Genomic DNA, 25676 nt, shown 5'->3' on the forward strand with positions numbered 1-25676 from the left:
AGTTCTATTTGTGCAGTGTATCAGGCAGAGGTCTCAGCACTAAACACAATACTCTAATATTTCCTGGGCCACTGCAAACCAATTTATTTATACCGTTTTATGTCTGCAGTGCATTAGGCAGAGGTCTCATTGCTAAACAGCACTCTAATATTTCCTGGGCTACTGCAAACCATTTAATCTAACGTTCTATGTGTGCAGTGCATTAGGCAGAGGTCTCATCGCTAAACACAGTACTCTAATATTTCCCGGGCCACTGTAAACCATTTCAGTTATACCATTCTATGCCTGCAGTGCATTAGGCAGAGGTCTCATCGCTAAACACAGAACTCTAATATTTCCTGGGCCACTGCAAACCATTTCAGCTATAACGTTCTATGCGTGCAGTGCATTAGGCAGAGGTCTCATCACTAAACACAGTACTCCAATATTTCCTTGGCCACGGCAAACCATTTCAGTGATACCGTTCTATGTGTGCAGTGCATTAGGCAGAGATTTCATAGCTAAACACAGTACTCTAATATTTCCTGGGCCACTGCAAACCATTTCAGTTATACTAGTCTATGTTTGCAGTGCATTAGGCAGAGGTCTCATTGCTAAACAGTACTCTAATATTTCCTGGGCCACTGCAAACCATTTCAGTTATACCGTTCTACGCCTGCAGTGCATTAGGCATAGCTCCCATCGCTAAACAGTACTCTAATATTTTCTGGGCCGCTGCAAACCATTTCAGCTATAATGTTCTATGTCTGCAGTGCATTAGGCAGAGGTCTCATTGCTAAACAGTACTCTAATATTTCCTGGGCCACTGCAAACCATTTTATTTATACCGTTTTATGTCTGCAGTGCATTAGGCAGAGGTCGCATCGCTAAACACAGTACTCTAATATTTCCGGGGCCACTGTAAACCATTTCAGTGATACCGTTTTATGTCTGCAGTGCATTAGGCAGAGGTCTCATCGCTAAACAGTACTCTAATATTTCCTGGGCTACTGCAAACCATTTAATCTAACGTTCTATGTGTGCAGTGCATTAGGCAGAGGTCTCATCGCTAAACACAGTACTTTAATATTTCCTGGGCCACTGTAAACCATTTCAGTTATACCATTCTATGCCTGCAGTACATTAGGCAGAGGTCTCATCGCTAAACACAGAACTCTAATATTTCCTGGGCCACTGCAAACCATTTCAGCTATACCATTCTCTGTGTGCAGTGCATTAGGCAGAGGTCTCATCACTAAACAGAGTGCTCGAATATTTCCTTGTCCACTGCAAACCATTTCCGTTATACCGTTCTACGCCTGCAGTGCATTAGGCATAGCTCACATCGCTAAACAGTACTCTAATATTTTCTGGGCCGCTGCAAACCATTTCAGCTATAATGTTCTTTGTCTGCAGTGCATTAGGCAGAGCTCTCATTGCTAAACAGTAGAGATGAGCAAACGTACTCGTTTAGAGTACTTACGCACCCGAGTACCGCCATTTTCGAGTACTTCAGTACTCGGGTGAAAAGATTCGGGGGGCGCCGGGGGGCGGGGAGAGGCGTGGCGGTGCGGGGGGTAGCAGCGGGGAACAGGGGGGAGCCCTCTCTCTCTCCCTCTCCCCCCCACTCCCCACTGCTACCCCCCGTGCCGCCACGGCGCCCCCGAATTTTTTCACCCGAGTACGGAAGTACTCGGAAATCGCGGTATTCGGGCTAAAAAGGGGCGTGGCCGAGCACGTTCGCTCATGTCTACTAAACAGTACTCTAATATTTCCTGGGCCACTGCAAACCATTTCAGTGATACCGTTCTATGTCTGCAGTGCATTAGGCAGAGGTTTTCATCGCTAAACAGTACTCTAATATTTCCTGGGCCACTGCAAACCATTTCAGCTATAACATTCTATGTGTGCAGTGCATTAGGCAGAGGTCTCATTGCTAAACAGTACTCTAATATTTCCTGGGCCACTGCAAACCATTTCAGTTATACCGTTCTACGCCTGCAGTGCATTAGGCATAGCTCGCATCGCTAAACAGTACTCTAATATTTTCTGGGCCGCTGCAAACCATTTCAGCTATAATGTTCTATGTCTGCAGTGCATTAGGCAGAGCTCTCATTGCTAAACAGTACTCTAATATTTCCTGGGCCACTGCAAACCATTTCAGTGATACCGTTCTATGTCTGCAGTGCATTAGGCAGAGGTTTTCATCGCTAAACAGTACTCTAATATTTCCTGGGCCACTGCAAACCATTTTAGCTCTGCCACTGTGCATAGTGTCTCACAATACCCTTTCCTTGGGTGCGGTGAAGTAGCCACAGTTATTAGCACTCTCCACTGGCTTTATATTTAACTGCCCCTGAGCAGAGCGTCTCACAATACCCTTTTCTTGGGGGGGGGGGGGGGGGGGTTAAGGTAGCTGCAGTTATCAGCACTATGTACTGGGTTAACAGTTTTCTGCCACTTCATACAGCCTCTCTTATCTACAAGTCTCTGTGAGCGGTAAATTACCCCTAGGAATCAGCACAAGACAGCAGTTTAATGTTTTCCTGTGACAGCATAGAGCCTCTGGTATGTACAAGTCTCTGTGTGCGGTGAATTAGCTCTAGTTCTCAGCGCTATACAGTGGGGTAATTTATTTGGGCCCTGCTCTATCCTTTATCCGACATGATTAGGAGAAGGGGTAAGGGTCGAGGACGTGGACGCGGGCGTCCAAGTGAGGGTGTGGGCCCATGCCGAGGTCCTGGGCGGGGTGAATCACAGCCGACTGCTGAGGGATTAGGAGAGTGCTAAGTGTCTACGTTCCCCAGCTTCATATCACAATTTGCGGGTCCGCGTGGTAGACCTTTATTACAAACAGAGCAGTGCCTAATGAAGACAGGGCTTCAGAGGGGGAGGCAAGTGCAACAGCAGGACAGATTGGAAGAGACAGTGGGGTAGCCAGGGATAGAGGCAGGGCCAGAGCAAAGAATGCCCCAACTGTTTCCCAGAACACCCCCTCATGGCAAGCCTCCATGCAGAGGACTGGGTGTTCAAAGGTGTGGATGTTTTTTCATGAGAGTGGGCAACCGAGGAACAGTGGTGTGCAATGTGTGCCGGACAGAGATCAGCCAAAAATCCACCACTACCGCCCTCACCACCACCAGCATGCACATGCATATAATGACCAAGTACCCCATGATGTGGGACAAAGGCCATTTACCGCCTCCGGGTCACACCACTGCTTATTCCCCTGTTGCACAACCTGCCACACAGATCCAATCCCCCTCCCAGGACGCAGGCATGAGCGCCTCCCAGCCTGCACCCACACCCTCACCTCCACGGGCCTCCACTCCATCCAGCAATGTCTCTCAGCGCAGCGTTCAGCTGTCTCTAACACAAGCATTGGAGCGAAAGCGGAAATAAGCCACCACCCACCCGCATGCACAAGCTTTAAACGTGAACATTGCCAAATTACTCAACCTGGAGATGCTGCCATACAGGCTACTCAAAACAGAGGCTTTCAAAAACATGATGGGGGTGGCGGTCCTGCCTTTCTCGGTCGCCAGTCACCACTATTTTCCCTGGTGTGCCATCCCCGCCCTACACCAGCATGTCTCCCGCAACATTAACCGTGCCCTCACCAACGCAGTTACTGGGAAGGTCCACTTAATGACAGACCCGTGGACAAGTACTAGCAGGCACATTGGGTGAACTTGGTGGAGGCTGGGACCGAGTCAGAGCCTGGGACCGCTCAAGTGCTAACCACACCTAGAATAGCGGGTCCTACCTCGGTTCTGTTATCTGCGACGTTTTATGCCACCTTCTTCAAACCCTGCGCCACCTCTACCTCTAAATTAAGAAGTGTGAGCACGTCGCTAGCAGTCGGTAGCACGCAGCAGCACAGCAGTGGGCAAGCGTCAGCAAGCCGTGCTGAAACTAATCAGCTTAGGTGACAAGAGGCACACAGCCCCTGAGCTGTTATAGGGTCAGACAGAGCAAACCGACCTCTGGCTTTCGCTGCTGAGTCTCCAACCGGGCATGGTCGTGTGTGACAACGACTGTAACCTGGTGGCGGCTCTGCAGCTCAGCAGCCTCACACACGTGCCATGCCTGGCCCACGTCTTCAATCTGGTGGTTCAGCGGTTTCTGAAAAACTACCCCCACTTGTCTGACCTGCTTGGCAAGGTGCGTCGCATCTGGGCACATTTCCACAAGTCCACCACAGACTCTGCCACCCTGAGGACCCTGCAACATCGATTTCAGCTGCCAGAGCACCGACTGCTGTGCGACGTGCCCTTTCTGTGGAATTCTACGCTGCACATGTTGGCCAGTCTGTACGAGCAGCGTAGAGCAATAGTGGAATACCAGCTGCAACATGGGCGGCGCAGTGGTAGTCAGCCTCCGCAATTCTTTACTGAGGAGTGGGCATGGAGGGCAGATATCTGTATTCTGGGCAACACGGATGAATGGGTGTACACCCTTCTCGACCCACGGTATAAGGAGAACCTTTCCACTCTCATTCCCGAAGAGGAAAGGGGTTACAAGAGTGTTGCAATACCAGAGGGCCCTGGTGGAAAAAGTGATGCTAAAGTTCCCATCTGACAGCGCTAGTGGCAGAAGATGCAGTTCCGAGGGCCAACTAGCAGGGGAGGCACGAGGATCAGGCAGCATGTCCAGCGCAGGCAGGGGAACACTCTCCAAGGCCTTTCCCAGCTTTATGGCCCCCCAGCAAGACTGTGTCACCACTCCCCGGTATAGGCTGAGTCGGAGGGATCACTGTAAAAAGATGATGAGGGAGTATGTAGCTGATCGTACCACCGTCCTTCATGATGCCTCTGCTCCATACAACTATTGGGTGCCAAAGCTGGACACGTTGCACAAACTTGCACTGTACGCCCTGGAGGTTCTTGCCTGCCCTGCCGCTAGCGTCTTGTCAGAGAGGGTGTTTAGTGCAGCTGGGGGTATCATCACGGATAAGCGTACCCGCCTGTCAACTGCCAGTGCCGACATGCTTACACTCATAAAAATGAACAAAGGCTGGATTTCCCCAGACTTCTCTTCTCCACCGGCGGAAAGCAGCGGAACCTAGTGATTCTTTTCGCTGCAACAGGAGAAAAAAGCATTCTCTATTATCAGAAAAAAGGGGGAATTAGCTTTGTCAATCACTCTCGGATATTATTACTCCTCTTACTCCTCCTCCTAAAACAGCATGTCATCACGCTGAACTGCCAATTTTTCTGCATCCCAAAAGGCTCTGTTTATATTTTTTTTACAGTTTTTCAAAGTTTCAAAAGTATTGATACTTTAACAGAAACCATTTTTTTTCACAGGGCTGCCTCCAGGCTCTGTTACAAACTAAGCAACAGTGAGCTGTATCTTTAAAAAATGTTTATGGGTTTCACCTGCCCACACGGTTGAGCAATTTTTCAGGGATGCACTTGTACTCTTGGTACACCAATTTTTCTGGCCCTCGCCTATACTGTTACCTAACTAATTTTTCCGGCCTTCGCCTACACTCATGGTATACCAATGTTTCAGGGGTTCACCTATACTCTTGCTACAGAAATGTTACAGGGGTCTGCCTATACCTTTGCTACAGAAATGTTACTGGGGTCTTCCTATACTTTTACTACAGAAATGTTACTGGGGTCCGCCTATACTCTTAGTACACCAATGTTTCAGGGGTTCGCCTATACTTTTGCTACAGAAGTGTTACTGGGTCTGCCTATACTTTTGGTACACCAATGTTTCAGGGCTTCGCCTACATTCTTGATACAGAAATGTTACAGGGGTCTGCCTATACTTCTGCTACAGGAATGTTACTGGGGTCCGCCTATACTTTTACTACAGAAATGTTACTGGAGTTTGCCTTTACTTCTGCTACAGGAATGTTACTGGGGTCTGTCTATACTTTTACTACAGAAATGTTACTGGGGCCCGCTCACATACTTCTCACTCTGACTATTGCGGGTCCTACCTCGATCATGGTTTCTTGGCCTTGTTATGCCACCTCCTCCTCCTGCTTGGGGTTGGGGGATCAGCACTGGGCAACATGTATTTTCTCACGTGTTACGACAGTTATCTGAGACACTGGTTTGGGTCAAACAAAAGGAGCATTACTGCATTAATGGGACGTTCACAGCTGCACTAGCATCCGAGTCTGCTTTATGCTCACGATTGCTGAGGGTGTGAGCCGAGATGGAGGTCCTTGGCATGGTAAAACTGCCATGTTTGGGCTCTCTGATTTCTTAATATGTAATATTTTCCTTGGGTTCCAGGGGCTCGTCTATGCCGTGGGTGCACAAAGACTTCCCATTGCGTTGTTTTACCTGTCTGGCACAAAACACACTGGCTGACTAGGGCAGAAATGTTGGTCGAGGCCCTTAGCGAGGTGAAACTCTGCTATGTTTGGGTACTCTGATTTCCTCATGCGTAATACTATGCTTGAGTTCCTTGGGCTCGCCTATGCTATGAGTGCACAAAGACTTCCCATTGCAGTGTTTTAACTGTCTGACAGAAATACACTTACTGACTAGGGCATAAAAGTAGGCAGAGGCCATTAGCAGGGTGAAACTCTGCCATGTTTGGGCGCTGTGATTTCTTTAGGCGTAATACCATCTTTAAGTTCTTTGCTCTCGCCTATGCTGTGGGTGCTCAAAGACGTCCCAATGCGTTGTTTTACCTGTCTGGCACAAACACACTGACTGACTAGGGCAGAAATGTGGGCCGAGGCCCTAGGCAGGGGGAAATTCTGCCATGTTTGGGCAGTCTCATTTCCTCATGTGTAATACTATGCTTGAGTTCCTTGGGCTCGCCTATGCTGTGAGTGCACAAAGACTTCCCATTGTAGTGTTTTACCTGTCTGACACAAATACACTGACTGACTAGGGCAGAAAAGTAGGCCAAGGTCCTTGTTGGGGTGAAACTCTGCCATGTTTGGGCACTGTGATTTCTTTAGGCTTAATACCATCTTTAAGTTCCTTGGGCTTGCCTATGCTGTGGGTGCACAAAGACTTGCCATTGCAGTGTTTTACCGGTCTGGCACAAACACACTGACTGACTAGGGCAGAAATGTAGGCAGAGGCGTTTAGTAGGGTAAACTCTGCTAGGTTTGGGCACTCTGATTTTCTCATGTGTAATACTATGCTTGCGTTCCTTGGGCTAGCCTATGCTGTGAGTGCACAAAGACTTCCTATTGTGGTGTTTTACCGGTCTGGCACAAATACATTGACTGACTAGGGTAGAAATGTGGGCCGAGGTCCTTGGTGGGGTGAAACTCTGCCATGTTTGGGCACTGTGATTTGTTTAGGCGTAATACATTTTTTAAGTTCCTTAGGCTCACCTATGCTGTGGGTGCACAAAGGCTTCCCATTGCGTTGTTTTACCGGTCTGGCACAAATACACTGACTGAAAAGGGTAGAAATGTGGGCTGAGGTCCTTGGCGGGGTGAAACTCTGCCATAGGCGAGCCCAAGGAACTCAAAGACTTCCCATTGCAGTGTTGAGCTATCTGACATCTACACAGAATGAATTGTGTGGGGACACATGGATTTTCCATTGCTATGTAACTCGCGACACCTTGGGTCACACAAGGTGGAGGCTGGGACCGAGCCTGACCCTGGGCCCGCTCACGTGCTTCCCACACAGAGTACTGCTGCATTGTGGAGATGTGTAGAAGTGCTGGCACCTGAGTTCCCTTTATGTCCACGTTTGTGGCTCCTGACAATTTTGTGACGGAGGTGGCATGGGATGGGAATGATGATCGTACGTCAATTTATCATCAATTCTCAACAGCATTGTGGGCTATCGCCCACGTTTTCAAACAGGGTCGCTGCCTGGCCCAGCCAACCCTCTGCAGTGTGTGCCTCCGGTTCCTCCCCATCCAGTACGCACTTAAAAATTGACATGAGGGTGGTGTGGCTATGAAGCGAGCTTGTGGCATGAGGGCAGATGAACTCTGCGCAGGGAAACTTTTGTGTGCGCTGTGGACGCAGGGTCATGCTGGGGGGTTGGACAGCAATGCAAACATGTAACCCAGGAGAAGAGGCAGCAGTGTCACCTGAAGGCAGTAATTGTCCTTGGTTGCAGGTAGTGTGGTGCTTAGCTAAAATGTGCCAGCGCGTGTGCCTAGCTAATGAGGGTTTGTCCCAAATAAATTGTTAGGGGGGTGACGCCAGACTCTTGCCCCCATTTTGACTTAATAGTGGGACCTGGGAGCCTCAGATGCAGCCATGCATGCTGCCCCTGCCCCTTCCCTATCCATTTCTGTGGTGTTTCCATGACTTTCTGATGTTTTCTGGTGTTTGACAAGTCAACAGCTATGCGGAGCATCAGTCCCATACAAAAATGCTCAAGTCGCCCATTGACTTCAATGGGGTTCGTTACTCGAAACAAGCTTTTGAGAATTACGAAAAGTTTGACTCGAGCAACGAGCACCCAAGCATTTCGGTGCTCGCTCATCTCTAATATCTATCTATCTATCTCTCCATCTATCTATCTCTCCCAATCTATCTATCTCTATTATATATCTCTCTCTCCTATCTATCTATATCATATCTATCTATCTCTCTCTCATATCTATCTATCTCCTATCTATCTCAAATCTATGTATCTATCTATCCATCTATGTATCTATCTCTCTCTCTCTTAGGTCTCATGCCCACTTGCATGCACGGATTTCACTGCTGAGTCCGCAGTGAAATCCGTGCATGCCCGCAGACATGGAGAGGGAAAATACATTACACTTACCTCTCCGGACGCTGTAGTGCTCTTCTCTGTGCAGGCCGGATATTCTTTCTTCCGGTGCGTGCCACGTGCATGCGCACCAATTTTTAAAAAAATCTTCCGCGGATCTGCGACACAGCACAAAAACAGCTGCGGCTGTGCCGCTGATACGAACGGCTTCCTTAGGCTTCAATGGAAGCCGCAGGAGCCGTCCGTGCGGCAGATCCACAGGAAAATGGAGCATGCTGCGATTTCTTCCTGTGCATGCAACCCGCATGCCGAAATGGAATCCCATCTGCATGCTTTTAGCTGCCCTACCGATGCTAATGTATCCCTATGGGCAGCAAGACACACGGATCTCCAGTGCGGGTGCCACGCGGAAATTTTATTTTAAAAATTTGCACGTGGACATTGGCATAGCTATGGGCCAAGCTGAACTTTTGCACCCGGGCCCCTGAGCTTTTAGGTACTCCCCTAAGTCCAGGAAATGGGTCATGTTTGGAAAGCTTATGCCAAGGGAATAGATTGTGTATGGAAATTTGTTTTGCAGCTGTAGGCTGCACAGTTTAGGTGTGGGTACGGGTACAGGTGTCGGGGAGGGCCCCAAGCTAAATTTTTGCACCCGGGCCCCTGAGCCTTTACTAACGCCCCTGTTTATATACCAACCTTTTATGTAGTATAGTATCAAATGCTTTGGAACAGTCCAGATACACAAAATCAATGACTCTCCCCGGACCAGTTGTGGCACTTAGGAGTTGGTCTGAGTTAGATACCGAGTTATTCTGCTGGACTGCTGCTTTATGCATTAGTAGGTCTATGAGTCATTGAGTAGTTGATAAAGCAAAACGCATCTTCTTTTTGGTCCTGTTCTACATCTCAGGGCAAAAACACATGGACGCATTTTTCTCCCCTGTGTTTATGAAAATTACGTCCGCATAACAGGACAAAACAAAACCAGTTCAATGGATTTCAATTTTTTCGTATTGACTATTGGAATTCTCGACTGTTAATTGTATGGTTGAGAAAAGATGAGACTTGCCATATGTTTTCCGCATGTAATATTAACTACGCACGGTATTAACTACCCCCCCCCCCCTCCTGTGGAGAACAAAGGATTTAAGCGCAGCTAATAGTCTACGGCTATTAGCCTGTGCTCAGTGAAGGCTTTATTATCATACATAATTGGAATTAAGGTAGCTGAAAAGCTACTTGAATACCAATAATTTTTTAAGCAAAATAATCGCTCAAAGCTGTCGCTCAGCGATCTTAAAGCGATTATCTGCTCGTGTAAATGGGCCTTTATTCAGTAGCTCCTACGCTGCGTACTGGCGAGAATAGTTGTGCCTATGGCCATCTGACTCTGCCCTCATACAATAAGTGTTAACTCTAGTAGTGTTCCCAGAGCAAATGTTGTTTAGATTGTACACAATTACCATTGTGCCATTTTTATGAGCATCTATTGACAATGTATATCTTATTGCTGTATGCATGCCATGTTCATGTTGTGGTACTCACTGTTGACATAAATTTCATTATGACTTGCAACAGGAAACAGAGGACAGAGGTCCCCTGTACTAAGTGGTTCACAGATGGGTACCGTGCACTGGAAGGTAGGTGGTCAGAGGAGGCTTACTTAACCTAGGAAAGACTGAGTGCACAGCTAGAGGAAAATGGGGACCAACCCGGCCTGAATGACTGTAGAGAGAGAAAGTTAGGGTGAAGGCTTAAAAAGAGGACCATGTTTTTGGAAAGTTTTGCAGTGTGTGTTTCTTATACAATATTCCTATTCACGAGCAAAAAGAGCCTTGCCCTATCTTTTTCGCAAGTAGTTTTTATCCGTGTGAGAAAATGTCTTGCCCTACCTTTCAGATTTTTTTCCTCGGTATCTCAAAAGTAACCACGACTTCATAAGATTTTCCGTGTGAACACCAAATAAACACCAGTACCAAATTAACTTGGGCAAAGCCGGGTATATCAGCTAGTACAGTATAAAGGTGAAAGCCCTTGCTCACTGACTGACTGACTCGCTACTAATTCTCTAACTTTCCGATGTCGCACAAACATGAAATTTGGGATGATCATTCTTAGGCTCTAAATAGGAAAAGTAAAGGGGTCACAACTTGAAAATTCAATGCTAAGCGCAAAAGTTGTGGCACCCCAGTGTAATGTACCAAATCTAATTTTCTAACTTACCAATGTCGTACAAACATGAAATTTGGCAGTAGCATTCTTTAGGTCCTAAATAGGAAAAATAGAGGGGTCACAACTCGAAAATTCAATGCTAAGGGCAAAAGTATTAGCAGCCCTGTGTAATGTACCAAATCTAAGTCTCTAACTTCCTAATGTTGTACAAACATGAAATTTGTGAGGATGATCATTCTTTTAGGTCCTAAATAGAAAAAGTAAAGTGGTCACAACTCGATTATTCAATGCTAAGTGCAGAAGTATTGGTGCCCCTATGTAATGTAACTTCCCGGCGTCGTACAAACATGAAATTTGGCACGACCATTCTTTAGGTTCTATATAGGAAAAGTAAAGGGGTCACAATTTAATCATTCAATGCTAAGTGCAAAAGTATTGGCACCCCCTATAAAATGTACTTAATCTAATTCTCTAACTTCCCTGGTCATACAAACATGAAATTTGGCATGTCCATTCTTTAGGTCCTAAATAGGAAAAGCAAAGGGGTCGCAACTCAATTATTTAACGCTAATTGCAAAAATAAGTGCACCTCTATGTAGTGTAACTTCTCTGTGACGTACAAGCGTGAAATTTGGCACGAGTATTCTTTGGGTCTTAAATGAGGAGAGTTGGAGGGGTGGCACATTCTGCAGAGGGACGTCAGTACATGCAGCCTGAGGAGAATCTAAGGCTCCTCTATGTGTATACATATTTTATTCCTTGGTTACTCTAAAGTAACCTTGACTACATAAAGTTTTCTGTGTAAACAACATGTAAACACCTGTATCAAATTAACTTGGGCAAGGCCGAGTATGTCAGCTCGTGTGAAAATATGCATAAACACAATTTCATGTGACTCAGCACAACATATTTGCGCTGTGAACGAGTCTCTTTTGCCCGCATATCAACGTATTTTACTGTACTCTTTGCGCTCGTAGCGTATGTTCATTTGCATGGGGCAGACGAACACATCCCAAATTAAATGGCTATTTAGCCTAATGAGTTACAGATGTGTTCTTTTTACAGCAGAATTGTGCAGTATTTTATGCATGTCCTTGAGTATTGCGTGCACACTTGCGTACCCCCATAGAATTCTATGGGGTCCTTTGGTGCACAAATGCACAGAAAAATTCAGAATGTGCTTTTTCTATGTGCATGTGAAAACAAAAAATGAGAATGAACCCAGTGAAATCAATGTGAAGGGGGCCTAAGGGCCGTTTCAGACAGTTGTAGGCGCAAATATGCTCGCCGGTACGCAGCGTAGTTGTGCGTGAACAAGGTTTTTTGCTGGCCATTCAAACTCTGCTGAGGCTGAACGAAAAATTTGTTTGAAAAAAAGAGTTTGAAAAATATAGCGAGAAGATAGGTGCTGCCCTATCTTTCTTGCACGTAGTTTTAACGGGTGGGAATCCCGAAAGTGAAAATGAAACCAATGTAATCCATTGAAATCAGTGTTTCCTTTTGTCCTGTTATGCAGCCGTGATTAAGATATGTCCTGTCCTATCTTTTTCACACGTAGTATGCCAGAAAGATAGGACAAGTCGTATATTTTCTCGTGTGCAGTTATAACGCGCAATAATGCAGATAGGGAAAACAAAACAATTGAAATCAATAGTTTCATTTTGTCCCGTTATGCGGCCGTAATTTTCACAAAGGGGTTTTCTGAGTAGTCTTTTTTGTTTGTTTGTTTTTAGCTAAAACTCATATACTCACACGTACATGCAGTGTCCTGTATCACTACTCCAGGTCTCCTTCTGTCGTCACATTTACAGACTGTAGTCCAGTCTGTTTACGGGATGTCATAGGTGCTGCAACCAATGAGAGAGCTTTGTGATTGTTCATTGAGCTCTGTTATTGACTGTAGCAGCATGTAACATTCTGTAAACACGCAGGACTGCAGCCTATTAACAAACACCAGAGCAGAGTACCGAGCAGTGATGCAGGACATACAGTGGAGCTGGAAGAGATGAGTATATGACTGTTAATTATTTTTACTGCATGGCGAATGGGGTTTTAACAACAGCAAAAAAATACTTGAAAAACAGCTTTACGTACATAGGAACATAGTATGTTAAGCTGAAAAAAGACATATGTCCATCCAGTTGAGCCTAATACAACCCCCCCCCCCTCCCTTCCACACACACACACACACACACACAATGTTGCTCCAGAGGAAGGCAAAAAAAGCCAATTTTCCCCATTTAAAAATTCCTTCCTGACTCCAATCTGGCAATTGGAATATTCCCTGGATCACTGACCTTTCTGAAGTTATTAATGATCCAATATTGTGGCAAGTTGGGGTTACTGGCCCAGGATCTCCCGCTTATTTTCCCCTGCCCAGGGGTGGCAGCATTGCAATGATGTCCAGAAACAGGGTAAAGTCCAAATGCTGGTTCCTCCAGCATTTATTTCAGCATAGGTATTTAGTTTACAAACAGTCCAGCATATCATATGCAACATGCAACTGCACACTGTTGTCCACCACAGTGCTCACAGCGACGCATACCGCTTCTTCCAGCAGACCTTCCAGGAAGGTGACTTTGTTCCGACAGGCGATGAGCGAGGGGCCTTCTACCCCCTGTCTGCTCTGTGCTTCCAGGTCCCTCACAGACCAGCACCAGGTCTACATAGACCTCAGGCCCCACAGGCCTCCATGGACCTAAGCTCCACAGCTTCAAGGACCCTGAGTTTGTGAGGGAGAGGAAATGTAGCCGCACCCCTGCAGGTGCAGGTTAACTAAATCAAACACAGTGACTGTGCTCAGAGGCTCTGTACAAGCCACTCTTGCTACTGCACTGTCACAATATCTATATATATAAAGACGAAAGCCCTCACTGACTCACTGACTGACTGACTCGCCACTATTTCTCCAACTTCCCGATGTCGTAGAAACATGAAATTTGGCACAAGCATATATTGTGTCATAAATAGGAAAAGTGAAGGGGTCCCAACTCGACTATTCAATTCTAGCACAAAAAAATTAGCATCCAAATTTTATGTATGTAATCTAATTCTCTAACTTCCCGATGTCATAGAAACTTGAATTTGGCACGAGCATTGATTATGTCATAAATATGAAAAGTTAATGGGTCCCAACTCGATTATTTAATTCTAAGCACAAAAGAATTAGCGTCCAAATTTTACTTACGAAATCTAATTATCTCACTTGAAATTTGGCACGAGCATTGATTTTTATGTCATAAATAGGAAGAGTTAATGGGTCCTTTATGTGTATACATATTTTATTCCTCGGTTACTCTAAAGTAACCTTGACTACATAAATTTTCTGTGTAAACAACACGTAAACACCTGTATCAAATTAACTCGGGCAAGGCCGAGTATGTCAGCTAGTTATAACATATAATATTGTATCGCTCAAGAAAGGTGTCCAGGCCCCTCTTGAACTTTTCTATCAAATTTGTCATTACCACATCCTCAGGCAAAGAGTTCCATAGTCTCACTGCTCTTACGGTAAAGAACCCCATTCTATGTCGGTGTAGAAACCTTCTGTCCTCTAGATGCACAGTACATCCCCTTTTTACAAACACAGTCTTGAGTATAAATTGATGATGGCATTTACAAACTCAGCTCTGCTGCATGCAGGTGTACATACATGTAGCTATGTTGCACAGAGGTATACAGTGGTCTACAGCTCAGTGACTGCACACAGGTATGTATACTCAGCCCTGATGCACACAGATATATACACTCAGTTGTGCTACATGCAGATATATACACTCAGCTGTGCTACACGCAGGTATATACACTCAGCTGTGCTATGTGCAGGTATATACACTCAGCTGTGCTACGTGCAGGTGTATACACTGAGCTGTGCTACACGCAGGTATATACACTCAGCTCTGCTACGTGCAGGTATATATTGGTCTATAGCTCAGTGACTGTATTCTCTCTCTGTAGTAGATCCAATCTGTAGAGTATACCAGAGGTACAAGATATTACCGCAGGATACACCAAATATACTGGGGGCTCCACAGTAACATAAACTATACTAAGTGGTGTAATATACACTAATTGACTGTCGCCATGTTTTCAAAATGTGGAAGACGAAACTGTGGACGGCAAACAGTTCAAGCCGAATCCTTTGCTCGACAGCTCTTAAAGCATTTACAACCATTGTCCCAAACATTTTATGTTCGTGTAGCGAACATCGGATCAATCTAGTTTAGAGCAATGCTGTTGCTGTGAGAAGACTATAGACGCAGAGGGTGTGGCTTAGCATTAAAAGGAACATTGCGTAATGTAAAAAAAAATGCTGCTGTTTTCATTGTTTGATAGTTGGGTGTACAGCAGCAATCATTGCATGCACTTAACAAAAGCAGCTTCTACTATTTGACTCAACCTGCCATTTTTAATTTGCTTGCTCTACTAAAAATGCCTAGCCACTAGCATTTTACCAGCGAGATGTGCACAGATTGGCTGAATGTGCCAGCCTATTGTAAGTGGACTGGGGAGTGCTCTGCCTTTGGCATTGTCCATTGAGTGTGGCTTTACTTTACAATGGTTCTGGAAAGGCTACTGTGAATGGAAGTATTGTAACATGAGAGACCACTTATTTTTGATATAATAGTTAACCATTTTCATCGTAATAAAAAGACAAGCAATCAGTCTTGATTTCAAGCAGATAATTAATTTATTTGGCCATCAAATATTAAGATACTTAAATATTTAGATATTTTGTGTACAGTTAAAACAAAATCTTTAGATAATGCTTTGATTATTTTCATGCCAGCATAAACGAGCAGCATTGAGCCTCAGTGCTTGGAAAGGTTTTTATTTGTGACATATTCATTTCTTTACTCCTCCATATCCTCCATGTGAAACCTGTGCACCGGCTCCTCCTAATCCTCCTAATCCTCCATGTGAAACCTGTGCACCGGCTCCTCCAAATCCTCCATGCGAAACCTGTGCACCGGCTCCTCCATATCCTCCTTCTGAAACCTGTACACCGGCTCCTCCATATCCTCCTTCTGAAACCTGTACACCGGCTCCTCCAAATCCTCCACCAATTCCTACGCCAATTCCTCCCGCTCCTTGACCCTGCACCTGGCAAGGATCAGCTACGGCACATGGATCTGATAAAAATAATTAAAACATATTTGTTAACCATTTCAGGACAAGGCCTTTTTCATTTTATTTTTCCCCTGCCACTTTCAAAAAATAACTAAAAAAAAACACTTTTTAAGAAGTTTGGTTAGTTTTGAGAGGCAAGTTGTATTTTATATTTGTATCACTTAAAATACCACATCTAATTCCAATTCTAATTCTTACCGTTGGATAATCTGTAGGCCAGTCCTTTTCATATATATTGAAAACATTTTTTTAAAACATGGGGTAAAATGACAAAAACTAAATTGCACTATTTTTAGAGTGAGGGGGGAGTTTAAAAAACTAAATTTCATTTATGAAAAAAAATAATACTTTCTGTTGCCTTCTTCTGACCCTCATAACCTTTTTCTTTTTAGTCTATAGGGCTGTGTGAGGTCTTGTTTTTTGAGACGTGAGCTGTAGTTTCTATTTTTTGGATTATATAGGACTTTGATTACTTTTTGTTATATTTTTTCTTGAAGATGGGGTAACCAAAAGCGCACTGTGTAATTTTTTTTTCTGAGGGTACTCACCATGCAGAATAGCTAATAAAACATTTTAACAGTTCAGCCTTTTACAAATATAAACAATGTTTTTATTATTGTTGAAAATAGAAAACAGTTTTATGTAATACCTTTTTTTAATCTTTATAACTTATTTTTAGACTTCACAGAGGACTTGTACTAGTGATCAGCTGATCACTTAGTCAATATATAACAATACTTTGGTAATTGCAGTATATTGCATTTATGTAGGCATTCTATTAAGCTGTACCACAGGCATTGCTTAATGGGCAGAAATATATGGCTGCCATGACAACTGAAAACGAACCCTGCAATCTTATTGCAGGGGCCCATTTGAAAGACAGAGGGAGCTCCCTCCCTCTGTGAAGCCACTTGAATGATACTGTCAGAATTAACAACAATAGCTAAATGGTAAACAGCGGCAATTGGAGTTATCTGCAACTGTGGCCAGGTGTCAGTTATCAAAGACAGCTGACACTCACCGCATATGGATTGGGCTTGGTTTCCTTTAAGAGCAACCATGTTTTTGCTTAAATTTGAGATGGACAGAAGCACAACAATATCATTTGCATGTACAGAAGTTAGGTACCTTCAAGCACAAAAGTACACAACTACAGTATATGAACAAATCCATATCCTTCATTCACTTATGTTCATACCTTGGCATGGTTCTGGAATACATTGTGGTACAGGAGCACATGCTGAAAAGAGAGATGTAAATGTTTAAGCATCTACTATATCATCATCATTATTTTAACTACATTAAAGACAATCTTCACCCGTTATTAATACATCCAGTTCATCTAAAATAAAATAGCTGTCACTTTGAAAAAAGCTCCGAGGCTTGGTATCTTCAGCTTCTATGTGAACTTACATGCAGTCTGTCAGCAAGAGATGAAAGCAGGTGGAAGGCAACAATTGACTGCAGGATCACATTACATAAGGGTAGGTCTGCCGCCTACTGTATTTTATCATGGAGATACAACGGTCTGCATGGAGCTGCTGGCTCAGAGTGGGAGGATATTTTTTCATTAAAAGGATTTGCAGAGTTAATTGATTTTTTTATCCATTTGCGATGCAAGCTAACTTTTTTTAATGCCAGATTTTTGCCATAAACCTCCCCTTATAGTTCTTAAGCAAGTCATAATAAACTTTACCGAGTAGTTTCTTTTTGATACACATGAAGATTGTTCTTATCACTATCCACAAAAATCCATATTACAATACAAAGTAATTTCTCTTACTCCGTTCCTATTTGTGTACAGCCATGCACATTACTTTAAAGGGAACTTTTCATATTGAGTATGCTGCAGGGGTTATAGGAAGCAAGCAGGAGGAACTGAGGAGCCAAGTATATATTTTTGAGGGAGAAGATTCAGAATAATTTGTTTTTTATTCATTTCAATCCCTGTCCTTTCTCTACTTCGGAGTCCAGTAGGCGGTTCTATACAGTTTACCCTTTATGTGCACATAGAGATAGCTGCCAATTACTAATTAGGACCGCCCACTGGACTCCAAAGTTTAAAAAGAGCAGGAATTTAAACACATAAAATACAATTATACAAAACTATATATATATATATATATATATATATATATATATATATATATATATATATATATATATATATAAATCCTGCTCTATAACTGCTGCCTGCAGATCAGACCATATGTACAACATCACAAGTTGCCTTTAAATACATTCACTATTAAAGTAAATATTGTAAAATATAATGTCACATCACACTAATGTTCAATCTTCTGGCTTGTGATGCATGTTGTTTTCTTTACTCACGGTCTTTGGCTTTTCCTCCCTTGGTTGCCATGATAGTACTTCTTGGGGTAATGTGCGTTTCTGAAACTTTTACCAAGTATCTTGTCCCTTTGTGAAGATGCTGTTTATATACAAAACTTGAGGTGGTTCCCTGATTGCTGAATGCTATTCCAAATCTACTGCGTAAACCAATAGAATTCTCCCTGACTAACCCAAATTCAATTACAGTAATTGCTTTTTGCATACCTGAAGGCATGGGAGGATCTGAATCCATAATGTAAATGGCATGTTATGCTGGAGCCTATGTGATAGCTTTTCTAAAACAATAAATGGGTGTGTCAATTAAATAAATTGACCTTTATATTTATTTAGAATAATAAACATTCTATGTACAACGACTCATTTTAGATTTATTCATGTAGGCAATAGTCATAGATGATTGAACAGATAAATTACCCACAGCGGAGATTATTTGTTGAGTAAGCACACACTGATTATATCAGGAGATTACAGCAGCTGTATCTGATCGGAGTACCAACTGGAAGTAAGCCAAGTTTATTTAGCTATAAGGAGAGGGCATTAAATACGATATACTGGTAGCAGATCTGTACTGCAGCTTTCCTCTAGTTTTCATAACACTGAAAAAGATGTAGCAATCTAGTAGACCAGTTATCGAGTTAGTATGTACATTGTCTATTAACAATGTTATCAGGGCCATAACTAAGGGCTCAGGGGCCCAGGTGCAAAAGTTCAGCTGCTCCCCTCCTCCCCTCTATCTGTACTTGTACCTATACCTAAACTGTATTGCATACAATTACAAAATAAATTTGCATACATGATCTAGCCGTTTGGCTGCCTTCACACGAGGGAGAAAATAGTGCGAGATTTGTGAATGTTTCCTGAATGGCACCGCGATACATTCGGATGCAGGAAACAAATCGTGGCATGTTCTATCTTGCTGTGTGCTTTTGCAGCGCAGCACCCATTATTGCAACAGCATCGCACCGTGTGCTTAGTGCATGCAATGCGAGGTCTCCCATTGAAAACAACGGGAGACACTCCGTGATCATCAGCCACGATGGAGGATTATTTCTTCCTTGAAGTGATGCAAGGCTGTTTTGACATGAAAATGCCTTGCATCCTCTGGAAATTCACATGGTGGGGAGCGCAATATGAGGGAGATTCACAGCACCGCATCACGCTTGCCAGTGTGAAGTTCGCCCAAGGCTGTGTTCATGTTTTTTGTTACATTTTTGAACAACAATGAAAATCACCTTAAAAAAACGCATGCGGATTTAAACAATACATGCGTTTTTTTGTTTTTTTAAATTGCATGCAGGTTTTTGATGCATTTTTTTATTGCGTGTAAAGTGTGCAATGATATACCGAAAATACCCAGGTAATATCAGCATGGCTATATCACTATATACATCTCCTATATACAGTGATATTGACCATGCTGATGTAAGATGTTCACATCTGTGTTGGAACCACTGGCCAGAGATTCCGTCACAGATCCGGCTCAAAATACTGTAAGATAAAGTGTTGCATGCAGCGTTCTTTCTTCCCTCCAAAATCCGGGCAGCTGGACAGAAAGTGGACAAACCCATTTATAGTCAATGGAAACAAGTCATGACACATTCTATCTTTGGGCATGCCCTTGCATCGCCCATGGTTGTCAATGGGGCTGGCGGCAGCATCACACCACATGCTAGGTGCACTAGCGCAAGGTTTCCTCATTGAAAGCAATGGTGGTAGAAACTCTTCTATCTTTTCCTACCTCCCCGAAGTTATTGCTAGCTTTTTTATTATATAACAACACCTCGCATTTGTGGGGAAATCACATGTTGGTAAGTTGAATATTGGGTTGTGGTTTATTGCGCTTGCCTATGTGAAGTTAGATTTCTACCAGCATCGTCCATATTAGTTTATATAGGAGATGCACATCTGTACATAGTGATATGGAACATGCTGGTGTAACCTGGAGAAGTCCAGTGTATAATTATATATGTACAGCTAGTATAACTTATACCAGCTATATGTTGGAGTGCATACCGTACTTATCGCTGCATGTACTTCTTCTGCACTCTCCTCCTCTCTGCTCCCCAACACTGTCAGTGCACCACTGATATGACCAATCACATGGCGGGCAGTGCACTGGCAGACTTCAGTTGTGACCAAGGAAGGAGTGCGCCCCCAGGGAGGCTGCAGCCTTTATTTGGCTTGTGGACTGAGGAAGAACCCTGTCTAGGTTCGAAAGCTCGCTATAACTTCATGTATTTTTGTTAGCCATTAAAAGGTATCATATCTACAAGATTACTTGGTTTCTCTTACTGAGAACAATCACGTTTTAGATTAGGTGCACACCAAGAAGATCATGCACAACTCGTCCGTGTGCTAGCTGATTTAGGACTTAAACACATGGACATGTATTTATCCCATTAAAACAGTACAAAACAAAACTGTTGATTTCAATGGTTCGTTTTCACTTGCAAATAAGGAAGATGGAACAATCTCTCTGCAGCGCCACCTATTGGATGGCAGCATTCTTTCAAATCAATGAATGACTTTTTAACAAGTTTGTGAAACAAAGACTGGGAATAGGAAACCAAGCCAGAAAAACCATACATACAGCTGTTTTGGGGTGTTTGCCCCTCATCAGTGTGCAGAAGGTTTCTGGCTTGACTGGTAAGGGACCGGTGATGTAGGTCAAGAGGGGTCCCGTCACGCCTTAAGGACAGCACCCAAATGTCTGTGGAGATACATAGGGGGTGAATGGGTTGGGGAATGGCATCATCTCTCCCCACGGAGAGCACCCAGAAGGGGGTATAAAAAGACACCTGAAAGGTGAGTGGAGAGATTTATATGGCCATGCACGCTCCTCTGGGTAATTTATGCACATAGGTAAGATGGAACAATACCTCTGCAGCAGCACCTATTGGATGGGAGCATTCCTTCAAATCAATGAATGACTTGTTAACAAGTCTGTGAAACAAAGCGTGATTCTTGCTAGTTAATAGTATGTGTGAGAAAAGATAGGACATTGGATAGGCACTAGCGGGAAGTGCAAGAAGAGAAAAAAAAAACATTAATGTGAAATTACACTCTGTAGTGGCGAGCGTAGGTGTGCATATGGCCATGTGTTTTTTACCTAAATCCTAGCAGAATCTGCTGCCCTTCCACCAGCTAATGAAAACAAAATCATTGAAATCAATGGTTTTGTTTAGTCCCGTTATGCACCTGTGATTATCACAGCCGCCCAATGGGACTAAAGCATGCCCATGTGAAGAAGCCCTGAGTGGGAGAAAAAATGAGTGTGGAATAATGGCTGAATAGGTCAATTTCAAATCTAAACGTGTTCATTATTTCAGTGAATTATGTGTGCTGAAAAGCGGGATAGGGCGCTGCATAAGGGCTTAGTACACGGACGCATCTGGGAGCCGATGCGCCTGTCTTCCTGCAGGATAAGACGGCCACACTACAGGTGCGGAGAAAGAACACATGACTGGTTCCATTGCGGGTCATGTGTTCTTTCTTCCGGTGCTGCGGAGAGACGTCCGCATCTGCAGTGCGGCCGTCTTCTTCATGCAGGAAGACGGGTGCACCGGCGCCCGGATACACCCATGTGACTAAGCCCTAAGCTGGTCATCTCCTAACCACATCTTCTACAGCTCTTTCTCAAGTCCAGCAACATCCTCACACCCCATGAGTAGGTTCTCTAACAATGGGTTCTTGACACCCACTTCATCTCAACAGGACCATTGTACTGCATAATCTCTCTGCAGCGACTATCCAACTGACTTTGCCACTTCGTAATGCACACAGATCACAAGGATGGGGGCAGACAACCTCTGTGATGGTCACAGAGAAGATGACACATGCGAGACAGTGGGACAAAATAGCACTGAGAAAAGTCCAATGCCGGCTTGGTCCTTTTTGAGACAGTATCTTAATGTTAAGGCCTAAACAGATGGGGTATTTTAGTCCTGTTATGCAGCGATGAAAATGATGGATGCATAACGAGACAAAACAAAACCACTGATTTCAATGGTTTTGTTTTTTTTACTATCAGGATTCTCGCGCATTAATACAACGTGCGAGAAAGATAGGGCAGGATCTATCTTCCCGCTTTTTTTTTTCAAACTCTCACACAATAGCGTGAAGTTAGAATAGTCATAAAAAAAACCTGTTTATGCACTGATATGCTCCATGGTGGTGAGCATATTAACACACACACACCCATGTGTTTTTGCCCTCAGTAAACAACCACTCAAACAATCACAATCAAACATCATTCTTCAGTCGGAGAGGCACCAAAACTTGTTGCTCAGATTGTACAGTGTAGAAGTCCTCAGGTTGATCATTACAATAAATCTCTTTTTCTTCAGTTGTACCTTTTTCCTGGTGTCTGCTCTACATTCACCCCACTGTCTCAGACTCGTAGCCCAAGTCACAGTCCCAAAGATATTCGGCCTCTCAAGTACCTTAAAATGACACTTTACCACAGTCTCTGTACGATCCTCTCTCTTTCACACCAGCCATCCCAAGGGAAGATGCTTGCAGCAAGAGCATGTGGCCATAGTGGCTTTGGCAGTTGGCTAATCCTTCTGGGTAACTACGTCACTGCTGCCTTATAGACTGTACACTTTCTGGTCAGTACTTATAGCCTAGCACACAAGGAAGCCATCTGTCTATATAGGGTAGCCACAAACTAGCATGAATAGCATGATGGGCTCACACCATTGCACTTTTATGTACTCTGCCCCAATCACATTCGGTCACGGTAACGATATTGGTTAGGGCACAGTGTAACTAAAGCCCTGTATGCCCCTGCACTGCACATTACCAGCGAACAGGTCTTCATTGCATTATATATGTGATAGGAGAAACACATAAGCTAAAAACAGACATTTTCTTCTAAATGCCTGTTAACAAAAGCATACACAAAAGAAAATATGGCAAACATAGCAACACAAGTTCAGTACACTCATTTAATAACTGGGTGTTCCTACAATACTTAAAAAGGTAGAGTGGAATGCAGCATTGGCATCAAACACAGATTAATATGGATATCAAATTGAGTGATACAATTGTACACTCCTGGAAACTAAAATTGTAACACCCAAACAGACTTAAAGAAAATGTATGAAACTTGGATCAGAGTTCTTCATGTGAAGGTATTGAATGATTAAAAATTGAGTGAAGTGCGTGTATTGGTATGGAAATTATGGGATCCTTAGTTATGCAAAATGCTACATTGTTTGTTTATATGTCATGAAGTGTGTTATATAAGAAGGTCCTGTTTTCTACATAGATTGTCAGTGACCCAGTATGCCAAATGTTTGACTTTGAGACAAGCTGGAGAATTGGCATGTACAAAATAGGGCATCATATCACGAAATCTCCCGAAGGACTGGCCATAGTACAATGTTAGTATAGAGAGTTGTTGCTGAGTGGACACAGGAAAGCTCCACTACTTATGACCTGGCACAGGTCTATGCCAAAGAACAAAGCCATGTGAGAACCGCCAAATTGTGTGAATGGTAGTTGCTGATAGACAGACGACTGCAGCTCAGATCCAAGTGGTAATTAGAGTTAGAATTACCTAACAAACAATTGTAAACCAATTGCTTGAAGCTGGGTTCCATTTTCAGAGTCCCTCCACACACACCCACACAATATATTCTATTAACCCGATTTCATTGCCAGCAGCAACTAACTGGGAATACTGTTAGAAGCAACTGGACACATGAATGGAGAGCAGTTGTGTTTAGTGATGCGTCCCAATTCTTTCTGGGGCAAAGTGATAATTGTCCATGTATCTGGAAGCATTTTTGGAGGAAAGGCCCACCTTCTGTTATTTCAGAGCACCACACAGTCATGGTTTAGGGGGCAACCAGTTATGACATCAGGACTTAGTGGTTGATGAAGGCACAATGACTGCTGCAGTATGTGGACAGAGTGGCACACCCTGTTGCCAGACCCTTCATGACAACAATCCAAAATGGTGTCTTTCAACAGGATAAACAATGCACAAACAGGCCCCATATGTGTGCTGTGCATTGTATGGGACACTGCACATTTCATGTCATATTCTCATGCGATACCCTAACAAAAATCGCTTATGCATTGATTTTTTGATCTTGGTTCATCAACTTCAATGAAAAAACACTCATGTGCATGAACCAATTGAATTGAATGGATTTGTTTTCTGTGCATGTTCTTTCCGTCTCAGACATGGACAGAACTCGCTTGAGAACATTGGCTGTGTGACTAGGAAGTATGTAACAGGGGAGATGCATACAAACTCATGTATGTAAGTATATTGTGGTTGTTCTCAGTAAGAAAAACCAAGTGATCTTGTATTTTTGTTAGCCATTAAAAGGTATTATATCTACATGATGTAATAGCGAGCTTTCAAACCTACTCAGGGTTCTTCCTCAGGCATTATGGAACAGATCTAAAGATGCATTTATATAAATACATATACACATGATCACATGGAAGGGCACAAACCATATATTCTGGCGCATAAGACGACCTTTTAACCCCGAAATATCTGCTCTGCAGTCGGGGGTCGTCTTGTACGCCAGGTATACAAAAAAAAAGGGTGTCCAGAAAAAAAAAAAAGCAATACTCACCGCGCAGGGCGTTCTGCGGCGCTGCTGCAGGCTGTCGCTCCCTCCTCGTCGCCAACAGAGCATTGCTTTCTGGATGCGGAGCTCGAAATCCCCGCCTCCAGAATGCTAATGTTGTGATTGGCTAACTCACGCGGCTTCAGCCAATCACAGCCATTCAATGATGTCATTAAATGGCTAAGATTGGCTAACGCAGTGCCAGCTTTCATTGGCTGACATTGTCTGAGTTAGCCAATCACAGCATTAGCCTTCTGGAGGCGACGAGGAGGAAGCGACATCCTGCAGCAGCGCCGCAGAATGCCGCGGGAGGTGAGTACTGTTTTGTTTTTTTTCTCCACCGTATTCCCGGCGTATAAGGCGACAGTTGGGGGGTCGTCCTATACACCCAGTCGCCTTATACGTCGGAATATACGGTACATAGTGTGAATAATTTGTGCTTAAAATGAATTTCATTACAGGATAAGAGGACACAGACATGATGTGATTAATAACACTTTGATAAATACCAGAAATGAGGGGATGAGCAAAACAGTAAATACTTAATTAGTCCAGTGACAAGAGATGTGAAAGTTCTATGGTCTCTAAATTGATGTTAGGGGGTCACCGCCAGGCCAACGTGTTACCTCTGCTTTCGTTTTCTCATATTTCATAATCTCCACTGATGTAAAGGTGGTTATAAACTTGTATTACCAAATTCTTCTGTGATGTTGGGACTTGAAATTGCCTTTAAGTATAATAACTTTCATATATTGTGTCTGTGACTAGAAAAATG

The 25676-nt window shown here is 43.6% G+C and overlaps 1 long non-coding RNA gene across 1 annotated transcript; it reads right to left on the reverse strand.

The window, feature by feature from the left end:
* Positions 1-15490: 15490 nt before the first annotated feature.
* On the reverse strand, positions 15491-18405 carry LOC136625876 (uncharacterized). The gene is made up of 3 exons (XR_010792590.1): positions 18288-18405; positions 17152-17193; positions 15491-15955 (listed from the first exon to the last, which is right to left on the reverse strand). It is a non-coding gene; the product is annotated as an uncharacterized lncRNA (long non-coding RNA).
* Positions 18406-25676: the final 7271 nt, after the last annotated feature.

This window comes from Eleutherodactylus coqui, chromosome 4, assembly GCF_035609145.1.
Source record: "Eleutherodactylus coqui strain aEleCoq1 chromosome 4, aEleCoq1.hap1, whole genome shotgun sequence".
NCBI classification, from domain to species: Eukaryota; Metazoa; Chordata; class Amphibia; order Anura; family Eleutherodactylidae; genus Eleutherodactylus; species Eleutherodactylus coqui.